Source organism: Falco rusticolus, chromosome 3 (assembly GCF_015220075.1).
Source record: "Falco rusticolus isolate bFalRus1 chromosome 3, bFalRus1.pri, whole genome shotgun sequence".
Lineage (NCBI taxonomy): Eukaryota > Metazoa > Chordata > Aves > Falconiformes > Falconidae > Falco > Falco rusticolus.
Window position 1 is genome coordinate 65,451,563 of NC_051189.1, and position 25,910 is coordinate 65,477,472.

The window sequence follows — 25,910 nt, forward strand, 5'->3', positions numbered from 1 at the left end:
TGGTTTTTTTTTAATATACTTCAAGAGATGTTGGGGTGTTACAGAGCTCTTTCTTCCATTACTTGCCTTTGGCTGCACATAGATGGTCTAAAGACTGGAGATTTTCAGCTAAACTTGTAAAACTGAGCAAAAAATATCTATGGGGTTTACTAAGTCAAGGTATGAAACATTTTTTTTTTTGCTAAGATTTGCTGTAGGCACTTACTAAACTAATAATTACCATGCCATTGCAAATAAGAGGTAAATACCAGCTAAAACCTCAGAATATTGTAAAGCTGAATTCAAGCAGTCTACAGTTTGAACAGCTACATGGTATAATGAATGAGTTAAGCTAGGAACAAGACTTGGGTGTGATGACACGTAAGTAGTTACGTGTGAGACACTGAACAGTGCACTATTAATGTAGGTTTTTTGTTTGAAACTGCAGTTATACATGTCTGTGTCCTAGGGTATATTTTACATGAAAAAAATGTTTTTTACAAAGAATGAGAATTTTTTTAATGGCAAAGTTTCTGTTTGTTCAGGGATGTATTTGAAACTGTGCATTTTAAAATTATATCTTAATATGATCATATAATCATTGCATGGTGTGCAATCTAAGTTAAATACAATGAAACAAAATTCAAGAAACGTGGAGGAGGAGGTTAAAAGTGTAAGGTGATGAATTATGTGGATTTTGTATCAAGTATTGCAAACATTGATATGTGCATCCCATCATGAAAGACAGATTGACAGTTCTGTTTATTCATTTAAATTTAAAAATACACACATATAAAATCTATGGCTTTCTAGGATCAGTTTAACAGATTATTAGATATGTAGTTCACATTAAAGACTTAAATTCCTAATATGTAGAATTAAAAATGACTCTACAATATGATTAAAAATTTGAAATTTAAAAATATGAATAAAATATTTTAATGTTATTTCAGCAGCACTGAAATAATTTCTGTGAAAAGTTTTCTATTTGCCTACACGTGCGTTCCCCTTTTTCTCTAATGAAAAGATCTTTTCTCTAATGAAAAGATTCCTTCCCTAGAATTACTATAGTTAGGTATATTTGAAAAGAGTGACATCAAGTCATAACTTCAGGATTCTTTCACCAAAGAAGGGGAAAACCTAAGAAAGTTCAACATGTCTGGCCCACTCATCCCTGTCTTCTGCAACAAACATGGTACAACTCCTTAACCTTGAACCCAGTTGTGTATACAAAATGCAAGTATCTTAAAGTACTAACAAGATGCCAGTATAAGCTGCCCTACCTTAACATTATGCTCTGTGCAAAGGTGTGTTTTGAGTGGATGGAGCCATGGGTGAAGTGAACCAGTGGAGAGCTTACAGGCAGAGATCAAAGGGCAGACCAACACAGGTGATATTGTAGTAGGTATCTGCTATAGACCTTCTCATCAAGAAGAGAAGACAGATGAAGCATTCTTAAGGCAGGTGAAAAAGCCTCCCAGTCCCAGGCATTGGTATGCTCGGGTGACTTCAATCACAACAGTATCTACTGGAAGGCCAGTATGACTGGACACAAGCAATCCAGATTTCTGGAACAGACTGAAGACAGTTTCTTTATATGGATGATCAATAATGTGATGACAGGAGATGCTCTGTTCAGAGACATGCTTGGCAGGATCCTGTGCATAATTGCCTTGGAGGGCAAAGGGGCCCAGGACAACTAGCTAATCTTCAAGGACATCATCCTCTGAGCACAAGAACCGTCCTTCCCATTCTTCAGAAGACAAGCATTACAGAAGACCAGTATGGATGAACATGGAGCTTCTGACTCAACTCACACACAAAAAGAGAAACACACAGAAGCCCGGACAGGCTACTTCAAAGGGATGCAGAGGTATTGTCCATGTATATAGGAATGGAGCCAGGAAAGCTCCAACTCAGCTGGAGCTGAAACTAGCTGGGGAAGTGAAGGATAGAAAAGATTTTGTAAAGTACATCAACAGCAAAAGGAAGGCTAAGTGAATGTGGGCCCACTGCCCTGTGGAGCAGTGGACCTAGTGACAAGGGTCATGAGAAAGTTTGAGGTATTGATACCTTTTGTTATACCTTGGTTTTCACTCGCAAGGCTTGTCTTAAAGCCTTCCAGGTCCCTAAGCCTCTTAGCAGTTAGTGGGAGTGAAGTAGTACCCACAGTAAAGCAAGGCAGTCAGGCATCACTTCACTCACTTGCGTATCATACACAAGTCTGCAGAACTAGATCATCAAGAATAACAAGGAGGATCCAGATAGCTATAGGCCAGTGAGCCTTACCTCAGTCCCTGAGAACATTGTTGGAGCAAATCACATGTAAGCACATGAAGAACAAAATGAATGTTTTTCACATGCAAGTCATGCTTTGTATGATGAGGTGTTTGTCAAGGGACAGACAGTGGCTGTTGTATACCTTGATTTTCACAGTCTTTGACAGCTTCCCGTAGCCTCCTCCATAGCCCTCAAATTGGTGGGACATGGGATGGATAAAGACACTAAAGCAGATAGAAAATAGGCTGGGCTGAAAGAGTTGTAATTAATGGTGCAAAGCCAAGCTTGCAAAGGCCAGCCTGTGGCCAATAGGTAGTGGATCCCTCAGGGGTCAGTGCTTGGGACCAGTACTATTCAATGTCTTCACTGACAACTTGGATGATGAGATGGAAAGTACTCTCGGCAAGCTGGCAGGTGACACCAGATTGGGGTGACCCAAATTGTGAAGGCAGGGCTGCTGTCAGAGAGACCTGGACAGGATGGAGAAATGGGCTGAAAGGAACTTACGAAGTTCAGCACAAACAAATCAAAGGTCTTGCCTCTGGGTTGGATAATACCGGGCAACAAGGCAGACTGAGGACCAACTGTCTGGAAAGCAGTTCTGCAGAAAAGACCTTGGGGTCTTAGCTGACAAACTGAATGTATCCTGGACTGCATTAGTAGGAGTGTTGACAGCTGGCACAAGAGATCCTTGCTTTCTATTCAGTACTTGTAAGACTACATCTGGAGTAATGTGTCCAGTTTTGTGCTCTCAGCACCAGAATATTGACACATAGAAGGGAACCTGGTGGAGGACCACCAAGGGTCAGGGTCAGGGTCAGGAGTACATGACATATGAAGAGGGACTGAGAGCTGAGCCTGTTCAGCCTGGAGAAGAAACAGCTTCAGAGGAACTTAGTGCTCCCTACAACTACCTGTTCTGAGATTACAGAGAAGATGGAGCTGTTTAAGTGTCAGATATCTTGCTGTTTCTGAAAGACTACAAATCTTAGATGTGGGTATAGTGGAGTTGCAATCAGTTTGGCTCTCTCCATGCCTTCAGTCTATCTAAACAGTATGAATTGCACCATCTCTATCAAATGAGACAGATAACACTGCTTTCTTTCATTAGAATCTGACTCTCTAGAACTCCAAGTGTTACGAACTAGGAAGATGTATAAAAAATTTCTTCCACAGCTCATTTCTACAACTGAGTTGTCTTCCCACAAGGAACTCTTACCATTTTTACTGCTGCTGAAATGTGCCAAGTACTTTACTTTCCTTTATGAAACTTATTGAAGTTTACGGAATATTTAGAGAGCTTCTTGTTATTTAAAATGTTTTCTTCTTCTCCTCAGATCTTTAAAAAAATGTTTACTGACAGTGGTTTCTACAGTGCCTAGATTTTTAACAGACTCATGGTGTAGAGTGGTATACACACAGTGTGGATTATTTTGGCAAATCGGGTCACCTCTTTGGTTAACACAATAATACCTCTACAAATATCTCTTCTTTCTGATGGCTTCAGTGGGAAAGAACCACTCAAGTGGTTTTGTCTATGTCCAAAATCTTCTAGAATCATAGCTGCTTGACCTTCTTGATTTATTTAAGACCCAAAGTTTCCTAATATGAACATTGTTCCACCATGGAGTTTCTAAATATATAGAAACAGATACTTTGTTTCCTACCATCTTGACTTCCAGAGGCAGATGGAAGGACAGTATCAATGAACCCCTTGCAAAAGGTCTGCTGAGTATAGAGTCAATAGTTTCTTGGAAAGGAAGTAATGCTCAAAGCAGAGTTGGTTTTATATGGGGACTGAACAATGTGAGGTAGGGTTTTTGTCAGAGTTGCACCAGTAAATGTTTTTAAATAACCATATAATTTTGAGTTTGATAGTGTGAGCTGATATCTTTTTCTCTTGTGCAGTCTAAAAGTCCCACGTGATTGAAAGTAGGAGATTTTTCTGATATTAACTCTCTTTAACTATGCAGTTAAGCACATGCTATTCTGATTTAAAATAGGCTTCTAAAGATAAAGAACACTTTGGTCCTCCACAAAAAGCCTGAGACCTGTGATACCAGCCCACTAGGTGTGCTGGCTGGGAGCCTATGCTTGTTCACTAAGTTCCTGTGCTTTCTAGGCTCTCAGTTTGCTTATTGTCTTCAAGGCAGCTACTGGCAAGTCTGGGCTCTGGATGGGCTGTAGCCCCCATATTTCCATTAGGATTAGCACATTAGTCATCTGAGCAGCATCTTAATTTTTGATAATTTTCATTTGTTAATGAAATTGGGGGGGGGGGGGAGGGGAGCAGGGAAAAAATAAAATCCTCCATATACCTTTGTTGTCATCTAGCTGTTCCCATCACTACCACCAGTGGTTCCAACATCTACAACAGCTGTAGAAATCTGTTCAGTTCTGAAGATCTGTTGAAATATTTTAAGAGAAAAACAGCCTCAGATATTACAGTTCCTTGATTAAAAGCATGGGTTAACAAATTTTTAGAAGAATCATCCCTCTTCATGGAGAGAAGGAACCTGCTTGCTGTCACTGTATCTCTTTCTGACTATAATGGGTCTGGCCGAGCCCCCCAGCAGCCCTCCCAGTACTGTGCTTGAACTGGTGACTGGAAAGGTGGTGATAACACACCAGTGCCCTGACTGCTGCTGGGCAGGGTTCACAGGGCATCAAGGCTGCCTCTCCAACCCCCCACCGCCTCTCACCAGTAGGCTGGGGGTGGGCAGTATCTTGGGAGGGGACACAGCCAGGACAGCTGACCCAAAGTGACTGATGGGATATTTCATACCATATGATGTCTGCTGAGATATAAAAGCTGAGAGAAAGGGGGAGGAAGGGGGCATTAATTATTTATGGTGTTTGTTTTCTGGAGCAGCCACTGGGTGTACTGAATCCCTGCTTCCCAGGAAGTGGCCAAACATCGCCTACTGATGGGAAGTAGAGAATAACATCTTTTTTTTTCCTTTCCTTCTGTATGTGCAACTTTTGCAATTGCTTTCATCAAACTGCCTTTATCTTGACCAACAAGGTTTTCTCCATCTTATTTTCTGACCCCACCCCAGTTCTGCTGAGAAGGGGAGTGATAGAGGGGCTTGGTGGACACCTAGTGTCAAACCGATGTCAACCCACCACACTGACATCTGTTCTAGTGGGCAGAGACTTGTGGCTGGTGATCAGCAAGCAACATTTTTAAGTTACCTCAGTTACCATCGGAACTGTTTCAGTGGAAGTAAACTAATGACAAGTCATGGCTGATTAAATAAAATGAAAAGTAGTCTATAACTCAGTGAGCTTAAGATGGCCTCTAAAGAGTGGGAATTTCTATTCAAACCATAGGAAATTGTTGCCACCTTAGCAAGGAACATGCTAAGGTCTCAGCTTCAGCCTCCCTGAAGATCATGTGAAAGTTATTGCCATTAAGGGAATTTTAACAATATTGTAAAAATATTTTAACCAAGAATCATGAAATTCTGAGTTGCTTTAGCAACAGGGAAATGTGAAACTCTTAGGTTGATAACACATTGAGACTTGAGACAAAATTAAGGGTTGCCAAATGTATAAGCAGGTTAAGTGGAAGGACAGAATACTGTGAAGAAAAATTAAAGTTTTGGGGAACTGACCGTATTTACCCCAGCATAATAAAGGTTAAAAAAAATATTACTGTTGTTTTTTAAATACACCAAAAGGAAACAAAGGAAAGGTTTTAAGATTTAAAGGGGCCTTATCACAAGAAGAAATCTAGAATGTATATCCAGTATCAGTCTATGTTGCTATGGCTATTTAAATAGCACAAGCAACATAGACTTGAAAATAGAGGAAAATTTCTAGGACTTAAAGCAGTGAGGTTACATGCAGCCTCACAGCAATCCTTCCTCATTCCCATATGTGGTTTTTTTTTTCTGCACTACACAATGTACTATCAAAGAAATGGAAAAATTCTTTTAACTCTGGGTGCTCGCAACTGGATTTGAGGTGCTGTCTTTCCCTAATGCTTATTTGAAAAAAAGTTGTTGGGATAGGTTTTGTTTGGTTGGGTTTTGTTGGAGTTTTCTTTGTTGTTGTTGAGGTTTTTTTCCAGGTAAGTGTGCTGGTATTTTTTGTATATAAAAAGCTATGCTCAGACACATGTATATATTGAGAAGCTCATCTTCCTGCATGCCTAATACCCATAATGTGGCAGTAACGCAAATGCCCCATAAACTCTTTCTAAAGTTGCAGATATGAAGTGAGCAATTACGGTTATGCAGGTCCAGCAAGAAAATGAAAATGGCAGACATGAATACTGATTAAAGTTAGATGTTTATGGTGCTGGTATGGATGCTGTTAGCATGATGAGGATTGTGCCTTTAATAATAGCTAGCTTTCAAGGAATAAAGCTTCTGGGTTGCACTAGGTCAGTGATAGATCATCTGGGAGCATGATTTTTCCTTTAGTGATGGCAGCAAAATATTAAGTGATACAGGTCCCTGCCTCTTTTAGGCTTGGTGGACCCACCAGCACAGGTTTGTGTAAAATTTATTTTGATTTCTAAATGACAGAATGTAAGGGAAATTGATGAACTGGCAAACCTATTGATAAAAGAATAGTAGGGCATTTGCAAATAATATGGATTCAGAAGCAAGAAAGACAGTAAATTAGGGCTGAAATGTGATTTCAGTGATTGAGTATAGAATGAGAGGTAGCATGAGAAACAGAAAAGGGGCAAACCCCCAGAGAAATCTCTAAAACTGCAACTGTGAAACAAATGCAGATATCCCTCAAGATACTGACATTTGTCTGGCTTCTCTTCAGTACCATGCCCCATTCTGTACAGAAGTAGATGAATTTAAGGCGTTTATTTCTTGCCAGGCATGCATGAACTGCAGTTCGAGAGTCATGGCAATCAAGAAACATCTTCATTATGTTTAGGAGGTTATACTTTTGCATTTCCTTAAAACTTCCACTGTTCAAGTGCTGGGGAGAATTCGAAACTTCAGTTTAAGGGGTTTATCCGTCTTCATACATCTATATTGATATAACATCACTGAAAATAATATTCTTGTGGTTGTTTTGGCTCAGTCCACCATTTTAATTTCTTGAATGTCTTGTTGCTGTGATGGTTGCCTTGATAAAACTCTTATACATCTATAACATAATCTTTTTTCTTCTGTATTCTTATGCTTTCAAGTTTTTCTGAGTGCAGTCAAACTGTGATAAGTAAGCCTTGTTATAATTCTGCAAAAAAAAATAAATTGTTGAAACTGAAAGACTGTTGGTGTCAAGTGGCAATGTGTTCCACAACGCAGGGGTTTTTTTTTTAGTTCTGTACATATTTTCACTTCTAAACCTATCTTCACCATTTGTTGGTGTTTCTTTCTTTAAAAAATAAAAATTACATTGGTGCTGTCATTTGAAAAAGCAGAAATTGATTTCATTTTTGTACTGAAAAAGCTTTTGGGCAACTGCCAAATTACTACTGATTATGAGCTAGGCTTTTTCTCCTTAATAGTTTTCACAAGCAAAAATATTCTGTGCTTGAAGAGTTTGACAGATGTCAGTGGAACATTAGAAGTAATTTGTATCACTATATCCTTTGAAAGTTAAGAAGCCTGGAGGTTTTGGATTAAAATTACAGTGAAACATTGAGGCTTTGAGATGAAGCATCAGTGATCATAGCTGCTGTTATTGCTAACAATACAAATGGCTACATGAGCTTTAAAACAAGTTCCCGTTTTCACAGTTTTGTGAGTTTGAAGCTCCAGGATCATGGAAAAATAATTCTGTATAGTTGGAGTTATTCTGAAAAAATAGTATATTTCTCTGTTAGAATGTCAGAGGTTGCTATTTGAAAATATATGACCCTGTCTTTTCTACTTTCTGTTTGTGATTTTTTTAATATTATTTTATTTTTTAATATACTGAAACAGCCTTAGTTACTTCCCTGTAAATTTTATGGTTCATTGGAGGTCAGATACATGTTCTCACTTCCACATGTGGCACGATATTTTGAGAGTGAAAAGACAGGCATTGCATGAAGCTAAATATGTTTCTCTGGATTCTTACATTCTCCCTTTTTGATCATAATATTTGAAACACTATCCACTTTCAGGGCAAAGTTCAGTGTGAGTCATGGTTATAAGTGTTATATTCTAAGATTAATATTTACAATGCATATTCTTTTGTTCTAGGCAGATAGTTCCCTTTTCATTAATAGTGACTTAATTCCTGATTTTTCATGTTTGTTTATAAATATCCATCTTTATTCTGACTTTAACATTTAAAAATTAGAAATATTTGGATTTTTGCTCTTTTTTCTTGTATCTGGTTGCATTTCTGATGGTCTTTGTTTTTCTGTGCATTTTTTTCTGTGGTTATCTGTCTGAACTATATTGTTACCATTTTCTGGCACACATTGGTAATATGTATAGCTAGCAAATGGAAGAAATACAGAAAATACTACCCCATCTTCAGGACATAGATATTGATGGAACAGGTACTATAATATTACTTTCTGTCCTTTTCATCCACTTTTAGATTATTATTTGAGTGCAAACCTAATTCTAAAATTAATTAGTGTTTAAAAGAAAATATTTTGGGAAGAAAAATTCATATCTTCTTTTAGTAGAATTGCCAGCTTCTAGATTTGAAAACAGTAGACACACAAAATGGTCACTATCCCTTCAGCGCTTCTGCCAGGCAGGTCCCTGAGCTGAGAACACTGCTGCATTTTCAATTTGTAGGGCAAATGGGGGACAGCAAGGAAACAAGGTTAACTTCCAGCCTAGCAGGATTGTGCACAGGGGCTGTGACGAAATGAGTAGGAAAGATGTAAGATTGCTAAATTTGGAAATTAGAAAAGGTAAATTTGTTCTGGGACAGCAGTATGAGAAACACTAAATTTAAGACTTTGATGGTCAAAACATGTGGAAGCTGAATTTTTTTCTTTCTTTCTGTAAAGTTGCATTACATAGTTGTGTGTATTGCAGCTATGATAAGCATTCAGTTGCCCTTGCTGTTCATGTGCTGTAAACTTGTCTGGGTACCCTTTATTAATGCTTGACATAGTGGATCTAGATAAATAGAGAAGTTCTGTATTTTTCATTCTTCCTGGACAAATATTGAAGTGTAGACACTGTAGGTGCTTTCCTTATCACAGTTTTACTCAAAGGGACTGAAATTTATATGAAATATTAACTGTTCCTATAGGAAAAAAAATCAAACAAGATAGCTGAGATAACAGTGAAGCATCCATTTTAAAGTGTGTGTAGGACTCCACGAGAGTAAAAGAGCAGAAAAATATGTTCTTGCCTGCAGAAGCTGAACAACTTCAGAAGACAAACAGAAGAAAGCAAAGAAATTTCTGCTTCCTCTGGTAGATGGTTCAAGGTCAGCTGAATATTGATTTTAGAGAGACTAGGAGAAATACATGAATCTCAAAACCTCTGCCCTAGCACTTCAGCATACAGTTACTTTTCTCCGTAAGCACAGAATAGAGGTAGGTTAGGGATAGTAGAGTCTAGGCTGTCAGGCATACGGAAGTATGGAATTGTTTGTTGGACTTGAATAGAAAGTTTTCTAATCGCTCACTTGGTTTGGTTTTGGGGATTTTTTTGTAAGCTATTAGACATCTGATGAACCTCACAGTATCTGCAGTCTCTATGTTTTATACCAGAACAAAGTGTGTATGAGTGTGATGGCACAAGCCCATAAAAATGCAGTCTAACAACATGGTCTAACACTTGGATAAAAGAAAAAAAAATAAATGTTTTTTCTTAGCCTCTTGCTGTTTACCTTAAAGTGATATCTGAAATTACCAATACACTGTGCATCTTTATATAAGATTTCTATATGAGATTTCTTCCTGATGTAATTTTGAGCTTCTTAGTGGGTTTGATAAATGTACTATGCTGGAAATAACTGCTAGTCCTATGAAACAAATATATGAAGATACTGTTTTATCCTTAGCATAATTAATGATATATATTAATTTCAGTTACAGTCTTTTGTAAACCCAAGAGAAGTGGATTCAATTTATTTCCTAGGCATATACTCTCTACCACCTAGGACTACGAAATGTAATAGTGTATGTACATTTGTATGGTTTCAAATTTACTACTTCTTCTGTTCTAAAGATTGCAATTTAAAAATAGATTTAAAAAATGTTCTTGTAAGAAGGAGATTCAAAGCTGTTTTCCTTGGAAATTCAGGGAGAACTCCAGAGCCTGATTATTGTAGTGTAGCTATTCTTCCCCAGGCTTTTAGGCTTCTGACCCCCATCACTGAGATACACCTGCCTTGATGCTGAACTTGTGGATTCTTCAGCAGCTTGCCAGGCAGACAGGCAGATATGGGTAGATTCCTGACAGTGCATCTGGGTCTTGTCTTGATGAATCTGCATTTAGTCAGAAAAGTCCCAACCAGCCCTAAGAATAACACATTTCAGAGCAAATCATCACTGATTTGAGACCTGTGCTTCAAAACTGTGCAGGAATGTTAGCACCATGTTAAGGTGTGTCATTTGCAAAGGCTTCTATTTTTCATTGCCTTATGAAGGGGAGAGTCTAATAAAGAAATTTTTTTTATTTTTTTTTTATGTCTTCATGGCTGGATACAACCAGTCTTGGCTGCAAGCCAGCACTAGGCTGTAAATAGTGCAGCCTATGTTAGGAAAGCATCATATCTCTGCAGATTTCCCTTGTTTTTCATCTGGTTTGCAGTAGAGTCAAATTAGAAACATAATCACCTGTTTTTGCCAGTAAATATGACGCTAGACCTCTGAGGAGTCAGCACACGTTCAATGACAATACTCAGACTGTACTATTAAGTAAAAGAAATCTGCACTACCTCTGTTCCCAACATTCATATCTAGGACACAGAGAATGTAGTTATTTTGTAGTGGGTTGACCTTGGCTGGCTGCCAGGTGCCCACCAAGCGGCTCTCTCACTCCCCCCTCCTCAGCAGGACAGAGGGAGAAATATGATGAAAAGCCCATGGGTCAAGATAAGGACAGGGCAATTGCTCATAAATTACTGAAACAGGCAAAACAGATTTGACATGGGATAACTAGTAAGAAGGTAGGAGAGTGAGAAATAAAAACAAAACTGAATTCACCTTCCTCCTGCTTTCTTCCCAGGCCCAACTTCACTCCCAGCTCTTCTCCCAAGCAGCAGAGGGGGGCAGGGAATGAGGGTTACAGTCAGTTCATAATGCTTCCTCCTCATGCTCTTCCCCTGCTCCAGCATGGGGTCCCTCCTGCTGTACACGGTCCTTCATGAACTTCTCCAGTGTGGATCCTTTCCACAGGCTGCAGTTCTTCATGAACTGCCCCAGCGTGGGTCCCTTCCATGGAGTGCTGTCCTTCAGGAATGGACTGCTCCGGCGTGGTTCCCCTGTGGGGTCACAGGCCCTGCCCGCAAACCTGCTCCTGCAGAGCCTCCTCTCCACAGCTGCAGCTCCTGCCAGGAGCCGGCTCCAACATGGGCTCTCCACAGGCTGCAGCTCACCTGAGGGCATGTCCACCTGTAGTGGAATGGGGTCCTGCGTGCTCTGCAGGGTGGATATCTGCTCCACCATGGTCCTCCATGGGCTGCTGAGGCAGGGGGACAGATAGCCTGTGCCACCATGGTCTTCTCTAAGTGCTGCAGAGGGGTCTACTCTGGTGCCTGGAGCACCTCCTCCCGCTCCTTCTTTCACCATGTCTGCAGGGCTGTTTCTCATTTTTGCTCACTCCTCCCTATCACATGCTGCTGTCAGCATTTTTACTGTATCTTAAATGTGTTTTCGTAGAGGCACTACCAACATTGCTGATGGCCTCAGCCTTGGCCAGCAACGGGTCTGTCTTGGAGCCGGCTGGCACTGGCTCTGTCAGACTTGGGGGAAGCTTCTAGCAGCTTCTCACAGAAGATGCTCCCTTAGACCCTCTACTACTATAACCTTGCCATGCAATATGCTATGCCAATACATATATGAAGCAATATTTTGTGAAGGAATTGTTAGCAAATAAGCAAGTTTAAGATAATCCTGTGTAATTGTTTATCATTTATTTTGTGTCTCTTCTTTCATTATTTTTTTATTACTGGGTCTAGTAGTATTAAGGCTCGTGGGTTTTAAGCACATCTATTTACTTTGCTTATCACTCACTCAAACTCCTAATGCTTTCAGTCTGTTCTTCTGGCAGGTACTGGGATGTTACAGACTCAGTAGTAATATGTCAGTAAAGAAGTACATAGCTGGTGGACTTCTAGATTGTTTCCTTTTTCCCATTATTTTTCCCATTTAAAATTTTTCTGTGAAAAAAACCCAGAAAATACAATAACTTAACTTATACATATTGTGTTTGGGCACATTTCTACTTCTTTCCCTCTGGGATTGTGTAATATTCCATCTGTTTTCCACAACTTCGCTAACACTGGAGTAGAATCCAACTATCAACTGAGATAAAGAGTTCTCATCTACATGGAATGTAGGTCAAATCTTCTGGGATTTAAGAATATGTATCACCCTGTAAAATTACATGACTTCTGTGGTTCCTGACCTCTCCTGAGAGTAACGTACATTTAGTGACAGCAAAAAAATCCTGACAGTAATTTATAGATTGAATTTGGAGTATTGACAGATGATGTATGGCTAGTTGATCCTAAGGAGAGTTCAGTGAATAACATGACAATTTACTGCTCCAAACCCAAAACACCCGATCTATTTTTCATTCTTTGTCACTATTCAGCTTGCATTGCATTACATGTAGCTACCTACAGTGTTAAAAGTTATATGGGACTGTTAGTAGGTTAACTGTTTCAAGCCTTTTGAAACACTTTTGTCACTGAATGAAGGCAAGCTGAGAAGAACAGCATGTGTAAATGAGCACAGAAAGTTTTGTGTGCTGCTAAGGTGTGCTTAACCACATATTCAGCATGGGATATTCTACTTCTTGTAGTCTAGTCATGAAAATTTTGGACAAATCTCTGCACGTTTTAAAAAAAAACACCCACCAAACAAAACAACCACAAACTACAAAAAAACCCACCCAAAGATCAATATTTGATGTCCACTGTACATCTATCTTCATAACATTTGGAGAGGTTTCTAGAAGTTACTGCCAATGTGAATGTTGCTATCAGCATTAACCCAGCCCTGCTGAACAATCCGAATGGAACTGCAGTCAGGGGGATTCGTAAAGCTTATACATTTGCGTTTCACAGCTGGCTAGCAGTGAGAACTAAAGCAATTCCTAAGACTGAACCATGTTTGGGACTACTGCAGTTATATAGTGATAGGCAAAGATTTATGTGACCTCTGACCCGATGCTCTTGTGAGATTTCTAGTTGTCCCAGCTTCCATACCTGCAAAGCAAAGTTGCTTAATGCACTGTCACAGCCCATTCCGTTTTTTTTTAATCCCTTTGGCAATATTTGATGGGAAAACGTATTGAACTATGGCCTACCTTTAAGAACATAAATACATTTTAGGTAGAAATAACTACATTTCAGTAATTCATATTGTTGATTTTTCCTGTGTTTTTGAAAAGAGTACAACATCTATTATTTGTTATGTCCTCCAAATAAAAATAGAAAATGTACTCCCTTCAGAAAAGTACAAAAAGCTTTCCAGTAAGTAATTACATCCTCTTAACCTCTGAGAACTAGCACACAAAACAATCTCTTTACCTGGAGAAGCATCCAGTCCTTTTGTGAATTGTATAGAGTATGACATTTGTGTTTTAAATTATCAACTTCTTCCCAGTAGTTATGCATTGGTGTTAACAGTAGTCTTATCAAGACTGTATTTTCTGAGAGTAGTCTAGCATTATTGAGACCAGCTTCAATTATTTGAGATTTAACTAGAGTAGTTCATTGATCTCCAAAAATAGGGTTCCAGTTACAAACATGCACTTTCATAAAATGGTCCCATTTATGCATAAAATTTATCCCAAAAAGATTCCCAGATTTCAGGTAGATATGAAAATGAATCACAAATATGCCAGTGACCAGAGATTTCAGTTTCTAAATAGTGTATTCCCAGACAACTGAGATTCCCCTGTTTACAGTGATTGATAACCCTGCGATTAAGTTTCAAGCAAGTCAGCATTAGATCTCTCAAAGAGAGATCTTGTCCTTTTCCTTGGTAAATAAATAAGAATGTTTTCTTGAATGGATTATACTCTGTGAATAGTTTCTCTGTCAGTTTGGGACATTCAGCCTTAAATTCTCTGGAGATCTTACACTAAATCTTTTCTTTTTTTTATTTCAAATAAGGAAATTCAGTCTAAGGCCAAGGAGCAAATTGTGCTTCATACACCCAAAGAAGCTTAATTTAAAAGAAAAGCTTGATCAGTCAAAATTGGTGCTCCTCTTAATGTAGTTTTAAAGGAGAATGGTTTTTAAAAGTGGCCCAAAGTGCACTGCTTTTCGTCACATCAATATGGTATCAATTGCAATTCAGTCTTTTCTATATGAAGATTGCACTGAAACAGGAAAATGTGAACATATTTTCTGAAACTGCAGTTCAGGTACATTCATACAATGTTTCTGTAACTTGTACAGAAAAATGAACCTTTGAGGTCTAAAAAAGCTTTTTTTTTTTTTTTTTTTCAATTTCTCTCCTAAAACATGGCTGCTTTTAAAGTTTTGTTTTAAGCAATTCCAGCTGCTTCCAACTGCTACTAAACCTGCTTTGCAAGTTAATCTGAGGGTAAAACTGAATTTAATCTATAGAAAAAACATGAGGGAATCTCTTGAATGCAGATGCATTTAAGTTTTTAATATTTATATGGTTAAATCTGGTTTTCAATTTTAATTGGCTTTGAAATCTATAGAATATTATAGATTTATGCAAATAAGGAAAGTAAGGTATTAATGATGGCAAATATATTACTTTTCTCCCTCCTGCTGAAAAAGCTAGCATTGGTATGAATATTTTATATAAAAATATAAAAAAAATTGTGCTCTTATTTGGGAAAAATTTTGAATTTTTGCTTTAGATTCAGTTCTTACTAATTTTTAATTATTCCAGAAAGCAGAATAAACATTATATTAGGTTTAAGCTTTGCAGGTGTTTGGAGGATCAGACTTGGAATACTGTTTGATAGGTTTTGGTGACCAGTTTAGTTTTGGTGACAGTTCAGTGCATCCTTTCAAGCAAGTTTTGGATTGCATCATATTTGATGGATTTATTTTTTTTCTTCATTCAAATTGAGTGAACACTCATATCAATTCTTCATGCCAAAGTGAAGACAAAATTAACACTTCTGTCCACAAAAGTAATGTAAATATTTCCAAGCTGTATTAATGCTTTGCTTGTAACAATGCACTCATACAGTGTTCTGGCAGGTGTTAGGGGTTTAAGCTTTACATTTAGCAAAATCTTTATAACATGTGCTAGTCTTTTGATGTCTTATGAAGATTTGAGCCTTACTTTGAAGTGAAAGCTGTATATTAATCAGAATTATGAGGACTGTTGGCCTGCTTCTAAATGATAGAAAACTAGATCTGTTTTCTTCCTGGAAAGCTGTACATTTTGAAAATATGGGACATATCTTAGTTTTTCCATGTTTCTGTCTGTATCTGGACTTAATGTTGCAATGAATTTTTTTGAAAACTGCAGCAGCATAGAGTTGTCAGCAACTCTTATGAGACTATTGGGTAGCATTAAGGAGTGATTAGCTTGCATGTTTTTAGTCATGTAAGGTAAATTTGAAAAACTAATCTCAACTTCCTCATTTGTTTTTAAAACCAAGCCTTTCCTTAAAAAGTGTGTGTAATTCTAAAGTTATTATACTATATGTATTATATAATACTATATTATATATAGTATAATATATAATACTATATTATATATTATATAAAGTATAATACTGTTATTTTTATATTAATGAAATCATATAAACTGGTCTATTATGAAACACCATTTGTTTCTAAACTGGACATAGTCAAAAATACTCCTGAGTTTAGGAGAAAAAAGTAGGTCTATTGGCTAACTGAAAAATTCAGCAAACTTAGAATTAATGAAGTGGAAAAGGGAACCAAGTCTGTCAGCAAGGAGATCATTTAATCATCTTCCAGATAAGAACAATGGCTCACTGATACATATTATCTCAGTTTCAACAAATGGGAAGTACTTTGTAAAGTGTCCCCCAAAGATAGCTCCTTGGACTGCTGTTGGAAAATAGTCAACTCCATTTCAAAATGGTACTTGCTCAGTAACAGAACAAATTTAACTGTTTCTTTAGAAATGTCTTCACTGGCCAAACTTCTCAGTAGCTTAGCATTTTGTTTCAATTTCAGGGGGAATCAGTCCTGTAACTGAAGTTTAAACTGAAGTTTTTATTCCATAAATAAATAATTAAGTCAATATTACAGCTGTTTTTTCTGCCTAGATTTTGTTATGGATAATTTTGACTGGACCTAGAAATTGAAATAATGAGATTAGAGAATGTGCTGTGGCCATATAAAATAAATACGGGTAATAAATATAAAATGAATGAAAATTTGAATGTGCTAATGGACAGGCCTCTAGATAATTAAGCTAACCTATTTAGAGAAGACAGGACTGTGTAAGGTAAACCTGTAAACATTAGTCCAGTAAGAATGATAAATGTCTTACTGTGTAGCTTCTGCTTTATATTCTAAATATCAATGATCTTACCAAGATAAATTTGCTTGAATGTGCAAGGAAGTGAGCCTAAACTTTGCTATAGCTTACAGCCACCTCACTGAAAATATGAGAAGTGAATTAAACAGGTGTCTGACATTTATCTCCTCAACTCTGTCTAGTGATGGGAAATGAATTAATGCAGGGAACTCAAAAAGCCAATGTTATTTCAAAATGTTTTTTCTCACTTGACAGTGTGAATCTTTTTCAAGTGTAGTACAATGTCCATGATAACTATGTGATTGAGGAAGCAATGCTCCCAGCATATGTCACCAGATATAGTGGCACTGCCCCGTTAGTAATTTCTGTCCTTGCTGCTGTTAACTCATCATCAATAGAGTACAAATCAGCATTATTCAGATATGTAACTTCTCTGTATTACATTTGTCTAATGAATTCCAATGTGTTCTGAGTATAACTAGTTTTGATTCCACATGGTATTTCATATTGACAGTTACGCTTTTTGCTGAGAAGTGTCTATTATTTATCTATAGAAGTGTAACTTAGATGAAAATGTAGTTTACTGCGGGTAAGGACCAACTGAAAAGAAATTCTAAAAATCATATGCATCATTAATTAGTCCTTCAGATGCAATGCCCTGCTATCCATTTCTTGATATCTGGACATTTCCTTGGATTCATAGCCTATAAAAAACCTGCCATTTTAGTAAAATGTAGACAGAAGTATATTAAAAAATAATAGTGTAAGTCAACGATCTAAGTGAAAAGGCCTAATATCTTGATTTTTAAGGCTTTATTTTTAAGATCTATGATCATTCTATGAGAAAATTGAGTAGGAAGAAGTTGGAGAAAAAGTTGTATGTTTCTGCATGTGATTATGTCAAACTACTTTACAGGCAGTTTGTATCTGCATGCACGCTAAATTAAGAAAATTGTGGTAGCCCGTTAATTATGAGGTTTTAAATAATTCTAATTTGGTAAGGTCATCACATTTATAATTTTATTCTCCTTTGTGAATCAAATAGATGACATGTAAAAAACATTTATGTAAGCTGATGAAGATTTATTATGAATTCTGAAAAGTATTGTCTTTAATGGAATCTTGAAGAAAACCTACAAATTTATAACTCTGAGTATATGTAAAAACTTTCATTCAAATTTGATCTTTATACTTATAAGCATTACACATATATTTGTCAGTGTAGACCTTGGACTTCATAAAGGATCAAATCAAGGGAGTAAAAGAAGATGCCAATTTTTCTGATATAAACAGAAAGGGTTTCTCTCTTTCTAGCTCAGTAAAGCATTACTCCTCCAAAATGTCACTATCATTTATATAATAAGTTTCTTTCATTCATGCTTCAAACTACTATATTACACTATTAGTTTTGGGCATGGAAACTGATCCATTACTTTTGAAAGTTATAAAGATTCTGTGCAAAGATATATGTTAGGTTTTATTGTGAAAATGTGAAGAATACTAAGTGTCTGCCTGCCCTTATCTGACTCAAAAGAAAGAAGAAAATTATACATTTAGCTGCTTTTAGTGATTTGGCTGCTATTACGATCTCATCATAACACTGTGATCCTGTGTTATGTTAAAAAGCCCTGATGTGAAATTCATATGTTTACGAGTAAGTCAGGAAACCCCTGTTTGCACTCACAAATTCAAAAGGTTATTTATTTTTACATTTTTTAAGGCAGTAGAGCTTTTAGGAGTACGCCACAATTTCCAAGCAGAAAGAAGAATAACATTCAAGTCATTTTCTCATTTAAAAGCATTAATGCAGAAAATAGGGGAAAACATATGACAGCCTATATATTGTAATTTTGCCCATTTATTGAGTGTGCTGATGGTGCTGGGTAACTCCTTTTTTAATGGAAGCAATTGATTTCCTCATCCCTACTCTTAATTCATTTACGTTTATAATTTGTTGTCTTGCTTGTTCTCTCCATTAAAAGATAGCCAGGGAGAATGTGGATTTGAATTTTGTTTAGTTCATGAGACATCCCGAAAAGGACATTTGCCTGGAGTCCAAGTAAGGAACACAGAAGGCAACCAGTCTTTGCTAGTGTATTAATCCAACCCGTCCATAAAGGAAAGGATGTTTATCCTCTGCCCTCCAGTACTGTCTGTGTTTATAAATCAGTTCACAAGTAAGCTGTAAGTGGGCAAGTGATCACCAGTGTGCATAAATTACTGCTACATCTTCAGATACTGTTTTCCACTGCAATCAGCACCCCTGATTTACAAACCTAGGTCCTAATCTTCCTGTGCAGTTCCCACTTTATAGGATTCAAAAAATTAAATTTAAACATTCTTTATACTTTCATGATGAGTTGTTTACTCTTAAATAAGGATTTGAAGTAAAACAGTCTTTCATCAGTGACTCTCCAGTTAACGTGGCCTTAAGCCATCATTCAGCAGAGTTCTTGAAGTTTCAAATGATTGGATTTTGGTATATTCTGTAAGATTGCTTTCATCAAGACTTACTCTGATTTTCTTGGAGGAAAATTACACATAATTGAGGTTGAATTTATTTGCTGTATTCCTGGTTCAGCAAAGGATGTAGTTCTGCTGTACTGAATCTTAGAAGTGTTCCACTGAAATAAATATAAAAATATTTTAAAATCTCATTAGTTAATGAAAATTGGGATTCTAAGTTTCAACTTTAAGCAGACTGCCTTTTCACAGGCAACCATACGTGCCTCTTACTTAAGATCATCTTGGTAGAGATAACAGTAGTGTATATCGGAAACCAGGAATCTAAAATGGCATCATTTCAATACAATTTTATTTTAGGAGATTAGTATTTACAGAAGGTTCGCCTGACCGGAAAAGGTCTGTTTTCATAGACATTCAAAGAATGTCTATTTTCCTAGAACATTTTCTAGTTGAAATAATATTTGCATGTATCAAATATAGGGATCCGTTTCATCCTGAGAATAAGAGATACAAGTGTAAAATGAGAATAAGAAATGTGAAAAACTCATAATAAAAATCAATCCCTTTTGGGTTTAATTCTGTAGATATGAAATTTGAGACAGGCATTTCTCATTATATTTCCCTAGATGCTAACTCTAGACTATGAACTGTTAAGATTTTTTTTTTCAGTATCACCACATCAAAATCCACCAAGAGTTAAGTAGAAGACACGCAGTCATCTCTACCTAATACTTTGTTTTTTTCTGAGAGAAAAGTTTTATGCAACTGAAAATCAAGTAGAGCACATACCACGTTATGTTCTTGCAGATTATTTCAGTCAGAAGTTGTCTGTAATTGCTTTGAATGACTTTCTTTGTGCTTTATTTTGTCATAAAATACTCTTGTTAACTCTAGTAGTAGAACAAATTCACAGCATTACAAGACTAGTTTTAGGATTTGGGGAAAAATGCTGTATCTCATGGGCAATGGAAGCACAATAAGAAAAAGATTAGTCTTTGATTAGGTTTGTTATTCTGAAGTGGTATATAGCATCATGCAGGAAAGGTTTCCTAGAGTCTGCAACATCGTAAGGGGGCAACACTAACACTGCCCTCCGTGCTCAGCCAAAATAGGACAATGTTTAATAAATCTAAGTATTCACAGCTGTAAGTCTTGCTTCAGTCAGACATGTTTAGCCAAAGAAAGGAAGAAAGGGAGATTGCAAGGACTTCATAGTCTGCTAGTCATTGTCTGCTTCTATTGGTATAATGCAGAAGCTATTCAGATGGCTGGAGTGAGTGTCATATGGTCAAACATATAAGAGCAATGAAGCATATAGTGCCAATGCTACATATTTTTTTTCTTCTGTATATTGAAACTAGGCCTTGTCAGCTTGATTTTGTGTAGGAAAATAATGTTTTCAGAATTAATTACCTCATCTAACTCTTTTTCTGATCTTCAAGTGGCAAGATTTTAGTCAATAGGTCAAAGGTAAAACTGAATATTTAAGATACTAAAAAAAATAATGTGAAATTAACCTTAGGATTTGTACTAGTTTATTAGGTATGGATCCTCTTACTAAACCATAACTTAAACACTTGACAATGGGAGAGGAGCATACTTCATATTTACGAGAAGGTATTAAATTTCCCATGCATTTAAGAAAAGGCCCTATAACTTTTCCAAGAAGATTAAAAGTATTGTGGGAGTAGTCTAAATCTGAAATGTTACAAAATTTTTAAGCCAGAAAAATGCTGTTGCTAACTGCCAGTCATGGGGTAGCTGCATAAGATGACGTGATAGCATCCTCTGTGTGTTATGTTACTGGTGACAGACCCTTTTTGACCGATCCTGCTTATGTCATTCCCACTACAGGCAAGCTGCCTGATGTTATTTTACTGTCGTGCCATTGTCATTTAATGTTAATAACTGTTGAAACAGGTATGGATTGACAGTCCTGGGGAACTGTCTAATTCCCATGCCAGATTCTTGTAACTAGCCTGTTAGTTTCAGAAAAGATGTAAATGTTTCTCCTACATTCAGGTAGGTTTATGTAATTATTACTTCGCACTTGAAAAAAGGTTTGAATTGAGAGTGAAAGTTTGCCAGAATATTTTTTAGTAATGATGCTCTATCAGCTCATTGTTGATCTGTTGGACATACAAATGCCTGATAAACATTTACGGTATAATGACAGTCACAAATCCCCAGCGTGAAATAGAAAACATGATTTGTAAAAATACCTATACATCTACCCTCAAGGACTAATTTATCCACTAAGTAACATTTTCTTCTTGGAATGGCTTCATTAATTTCTGTAGCACTAATCACTGAGTAAAGTGATACTCACCTTTTTTAATAGCAGAAATTGCCATCGACCTAAAGGAAAAAAAAAAAAAAAGTCGTACAGTTACAGTAGCACTAGTATTGAGCAAAGGAAATTGCTTTCTTGTAGACTATTTTTCTTCATTTTCCCATACATTCTCTATTTTTTAAACAAGTTAAGTGAGTTCTGTTTCTGTATGAAAAGTACATTCTCAAGCATCATTTGCGATAGGGATACTTTTTTTCCCATTGCTTTAACTTTAGTTAGGGACTGCTAGTCAGCATTGCGGAGCATTTATTTTAGGGTTTGAGTGAAGGGTGCTCTTTCCCTGTAATGTTACAATTGAAAGGAGGAGCAATGTAGGTAAGAGCAGATATTATGTGCAACTAAAGTCTATTTTAGGAAAACAGTTTAATAGACAGTAACATCATTATGATATTTTTTAAAAAATACTTTTATTGCCTTTAAAAGCATTCACTTAACATTGTGTTTATATTATGAACAGGGTAGTAGATGATTTTGTAGCTGAGTGCTCATTATTCAAGCTGACACTTTTGATCAGACTTGCAGAAACGAAGGAGGTATTGTCAGGAAAATGTCAGTTTTCATATACCTTGATAACTACAGGGATGCACAGATGACTATTTGCAAATGCAGGTACATGCACAAATTAAAATTACCAGAACCCCCTTTGTGATGTATCTTGCAGCATTTTCAAATAAGTATGGATGATTTTTGGCAGAAATTTCAGTTTTAATTTTACTATACCTAGTAAATGTTGTTTGTAATTATTGTAATTAGCTGCACTATCCTTATGCCAACACAAATTTAAAATAGCAGATGATAAGAAAATGAGTTTATTTTTTTATAATACTTAGACTATATCTTCCCTTAGTTAAAAAAGTGCATTAGCACAATATACCAACAGTTAAAGAATATGTATTCGTATTCTGTAGTTATTCATTTAGCTCGATTTCTGCATTATTTAGTATTACCTTAAGAAAAAAAAAAATGCTCAAATTGTACAGAGAAGGGTGGGAAAGTCATTAAACTGATGGTATATTTAGAAAAATAGCTGGAAATAGTTAAACATTAAGGGTCTTAATGGTGTTAAAAGGAAAAAGTGGCAATGACAAATTTTTGAGGAACTTGACTCACTGACTTTTTTTTTTGACAGAATATTGTCAGATTTCCTTTAAAATATTTTGTCACAGCTTGAATATAGAACATTTTCAATAAGTTAATGAAATTTAATAGTATATGTTGTTTTCTTTCATGCTTTTCCTTTGTGTTTTTGGTTCAGTGATTTACACTTAGGTAATAACAGGGCCCTCCACTCCAGGTGAAAGATCCAAAAATCACAGTTAAATAAAAAAACAAAAAAAATTTCCTTAGAGGTAGTATTAGTTGAAACACAAGCAAGAATTCTGTGTATGAGTCCCATATCTCATAAAATATCTCATAAAATATCTTGAAATATAATTGGTCAATTAAAAAATCATTTTAATAACCAAATTGTTTTCAGACTTGCAGCCCACTATCCCTGTTACTATCTAATTGAAAACAAGTTTTAGTCTACTTACAAATTTTCTGTTCTTTTAAACTAAATAGAACTTACGTCCCCTTCATTGCTTCCTATCTATCATTTACAAAAAATTGCCTAATTGATGCATAGTGTTAATCAGTAATACATGTTATTACCAAAATAAGCGCTATCCATATGTTCCTCTGAGCAGAGATAAGAAATAGCAACATTGCTTTATTTATATCTGTGTTTGAGTGTCTGTGATGTGCTCTAGTAAAAGTACCCTAAGTAGTGGAGTCAGTGTTAGATAACATTTAAAACATTTATCAAATAAAATCATGTTTGAATCATCAAAGGATGATATATATCCTGATAAAGGATATAGGGGTTTAAGGTATTATTGATTTTGATAACGAATTACATTCCTGCAGGCAATAGTGTTATTTGCTAGTGAAAAAAAAATGAAATTAAGTTGCTGTATATATTATATGTGGCACATCAGTCTTGTGGGAATTTTATCATATTTTTTCCTATTAACTTCTAATTAAGACTGGGTGATTTTTAGAAGAGATAAATTGTCACTTGTGACTTTTCTGCACCATCATTCTTTCTTGGTAGAGAATATCAGGTCTAAGGCCTACTAATCCAAACAGGAAAGATTCTTTGGTTTCGTTCAGAGTAAAAATATTCAGTTGGATTTGGACGTCATATAAAAGTCATTTAGAGGGAAGAAGAGTCAAACAATTTGTGCAGAAAATACATAAAATTATTTCAGAAATTAAGAAACTGACATTCTGGGTTTGGTTAGTTTGATATTAGGGAAAGCTCAAAGAGTGAGTTGTTTTGATTTGCACAAGGACAATGTTTGTTATCCCCTCTAATATTGCATACACGTTATTTCCAACTTAAATCCTTTGTCACATCACTTTATGTGGGCTGTGAGAAGGGGAAGAGGCAAACTTCCTCATCTTGTTTTAAACTTTAAGAGTTGCATAGAAATTGAGCCCTTTTTTAATGAATGTGGTAACTTGCTGCTGCTAGTGATGGAAGGGATCTGCTGACATGGAAAGCACTGCCTTGCAGAGCAGGACGTGGCATTACTCAAGGAGGCAACAGCTGGACAGATCAGGAGTGGTCACCTCTTTTGGGCTCTATCCCAGGCTAGCGGTATTCGGCTGTGATGGCAGGCTCCTGTAGGATTGTGCAATATGATCACAGGAGGTAAATGTGAAAGAATGTGAAGTTGTCAGGATCCAGAAGGTAGTTGATTTACTCCACATGTAGAATGCTTCCCAAATTAGGACTCTGAAAGTAATCCTGCCTCTAGCCTTAGAGACCTAGAGGATCACTAAGAACAGTGAAGTGAAATGTATCCGTATACCTGTATCTACGTCCCACCCCCCCGCCCACCCCCTGTAGAACATGATGTGTAACATGAACCGTTTAAAACCCTAAGTAGCAAAAGAGCTCTTTCACTATTACAAATTTGTATTTCTAACACCATTTGCCAGTATTATTTCATCACCATTATTACATCAACAAACCCATTTATATTGCTGTGATATTACTTATTTGCAATGTACAACTGAAGTGGTTGGAGTAGATACAGTAACAGTTTAATCACCTTGGAACTGAAGTAGAAATTACATATGACTGCAGGCATGACCTAGAAGATCAGTTAAACTGCAGGAAAATACTGCCAATAATAAGGTAACACGTTTACAGATGAGTTCCCAGTAATATTTATTATGCAATAAACAATGCCTAATCAAGGTCTCCTATCCTTTTTGTATTTTATCTCACCTCATGACATTTGTATAGAAGTGTTTTATAATTGAATAATAGTAAAGATGAAAATGCAAGTATTTGGATTTTACTTATAGCTGTAAAAGCATGCTTTACAATTTATCATGCAGTCCAAGAATTCAGTTATCTTAAAAGGAAACTAAATTTTCCAATGACAAGTACAAGTTATGGCTAAACCCTCAGCATTTAGCACCAATAAATCTAATCTAGATGCATATAAAGAGAAGAATTTTGCTGTCAGTTTTTTATGACTTGGTTCTTCTGTAATTTTTCATCTATTTCAACATATGCATGTAATCAAAATAAAGAAGTAACAATACTATCACTGTTTTGTGACATGGTAGCTGCCATTCCTGAAGATTGCTACTATGACTAATGCATTTATGTAGTATAAATTACAATAAACAAATTGTTAAAATCATAAATAATATTTAATTTGTTATCCAGAAACACAAAACATTCTATAGACCTTTTACAAAAGAATGGTGAACTGCTTTATAGATGCACATGATGAAAGGCTTTGGCTTTGAAAGGGGATTCGCCTGCTCCTGAAGATTTCACATGTCTGTCAAGGAAAAGGTTGAAGGCAATTCCTTGCAAGTAAGCAACAGCTATTAGGATGCATTAGGTAAACCTGTCTTGCACAATATCCTCATACCCTTGACCTTTCAAACACATTTGTAGATAATGTTGATGCTTCTGACAGCAGACACAAATCTGTGGGAGGATATTTCGGTTCTGCATTGAAACTATATTTTCTGTACTATTAAGTTGATCGTTTTTTTAAGATACAAATTTTGAGTTATACAGTAATACAATGTGTGTTATAGCCTACACTTTGCAAAATATAGCCGTGACCTTATAATGCTCACAGTAAGATAAGTTTCTTCTGAGTGGCAGCTGGAGAATGGTCTAATCTGGGTCTAATCATCAATGTATGGCAGTGAAGAAGCAGCAGCTTAAATTAAACTGCCAGAGTCAAACAC

At 36.4% G+C, this 25,910-nt stretch overlaps 1 protein-coding gene across 1 annotated transcript in view; it reads left to right on the plus strand.

Moving 5' to 3' along the window:
* Window positions 1–25,910, plus strand: part of DOK6 (docking protein 6) — a 253,364-nt gene that overhangs the window by 125,408 nt on the left and 102,046 nt on the right. The window lies entirely within an intron of this gene.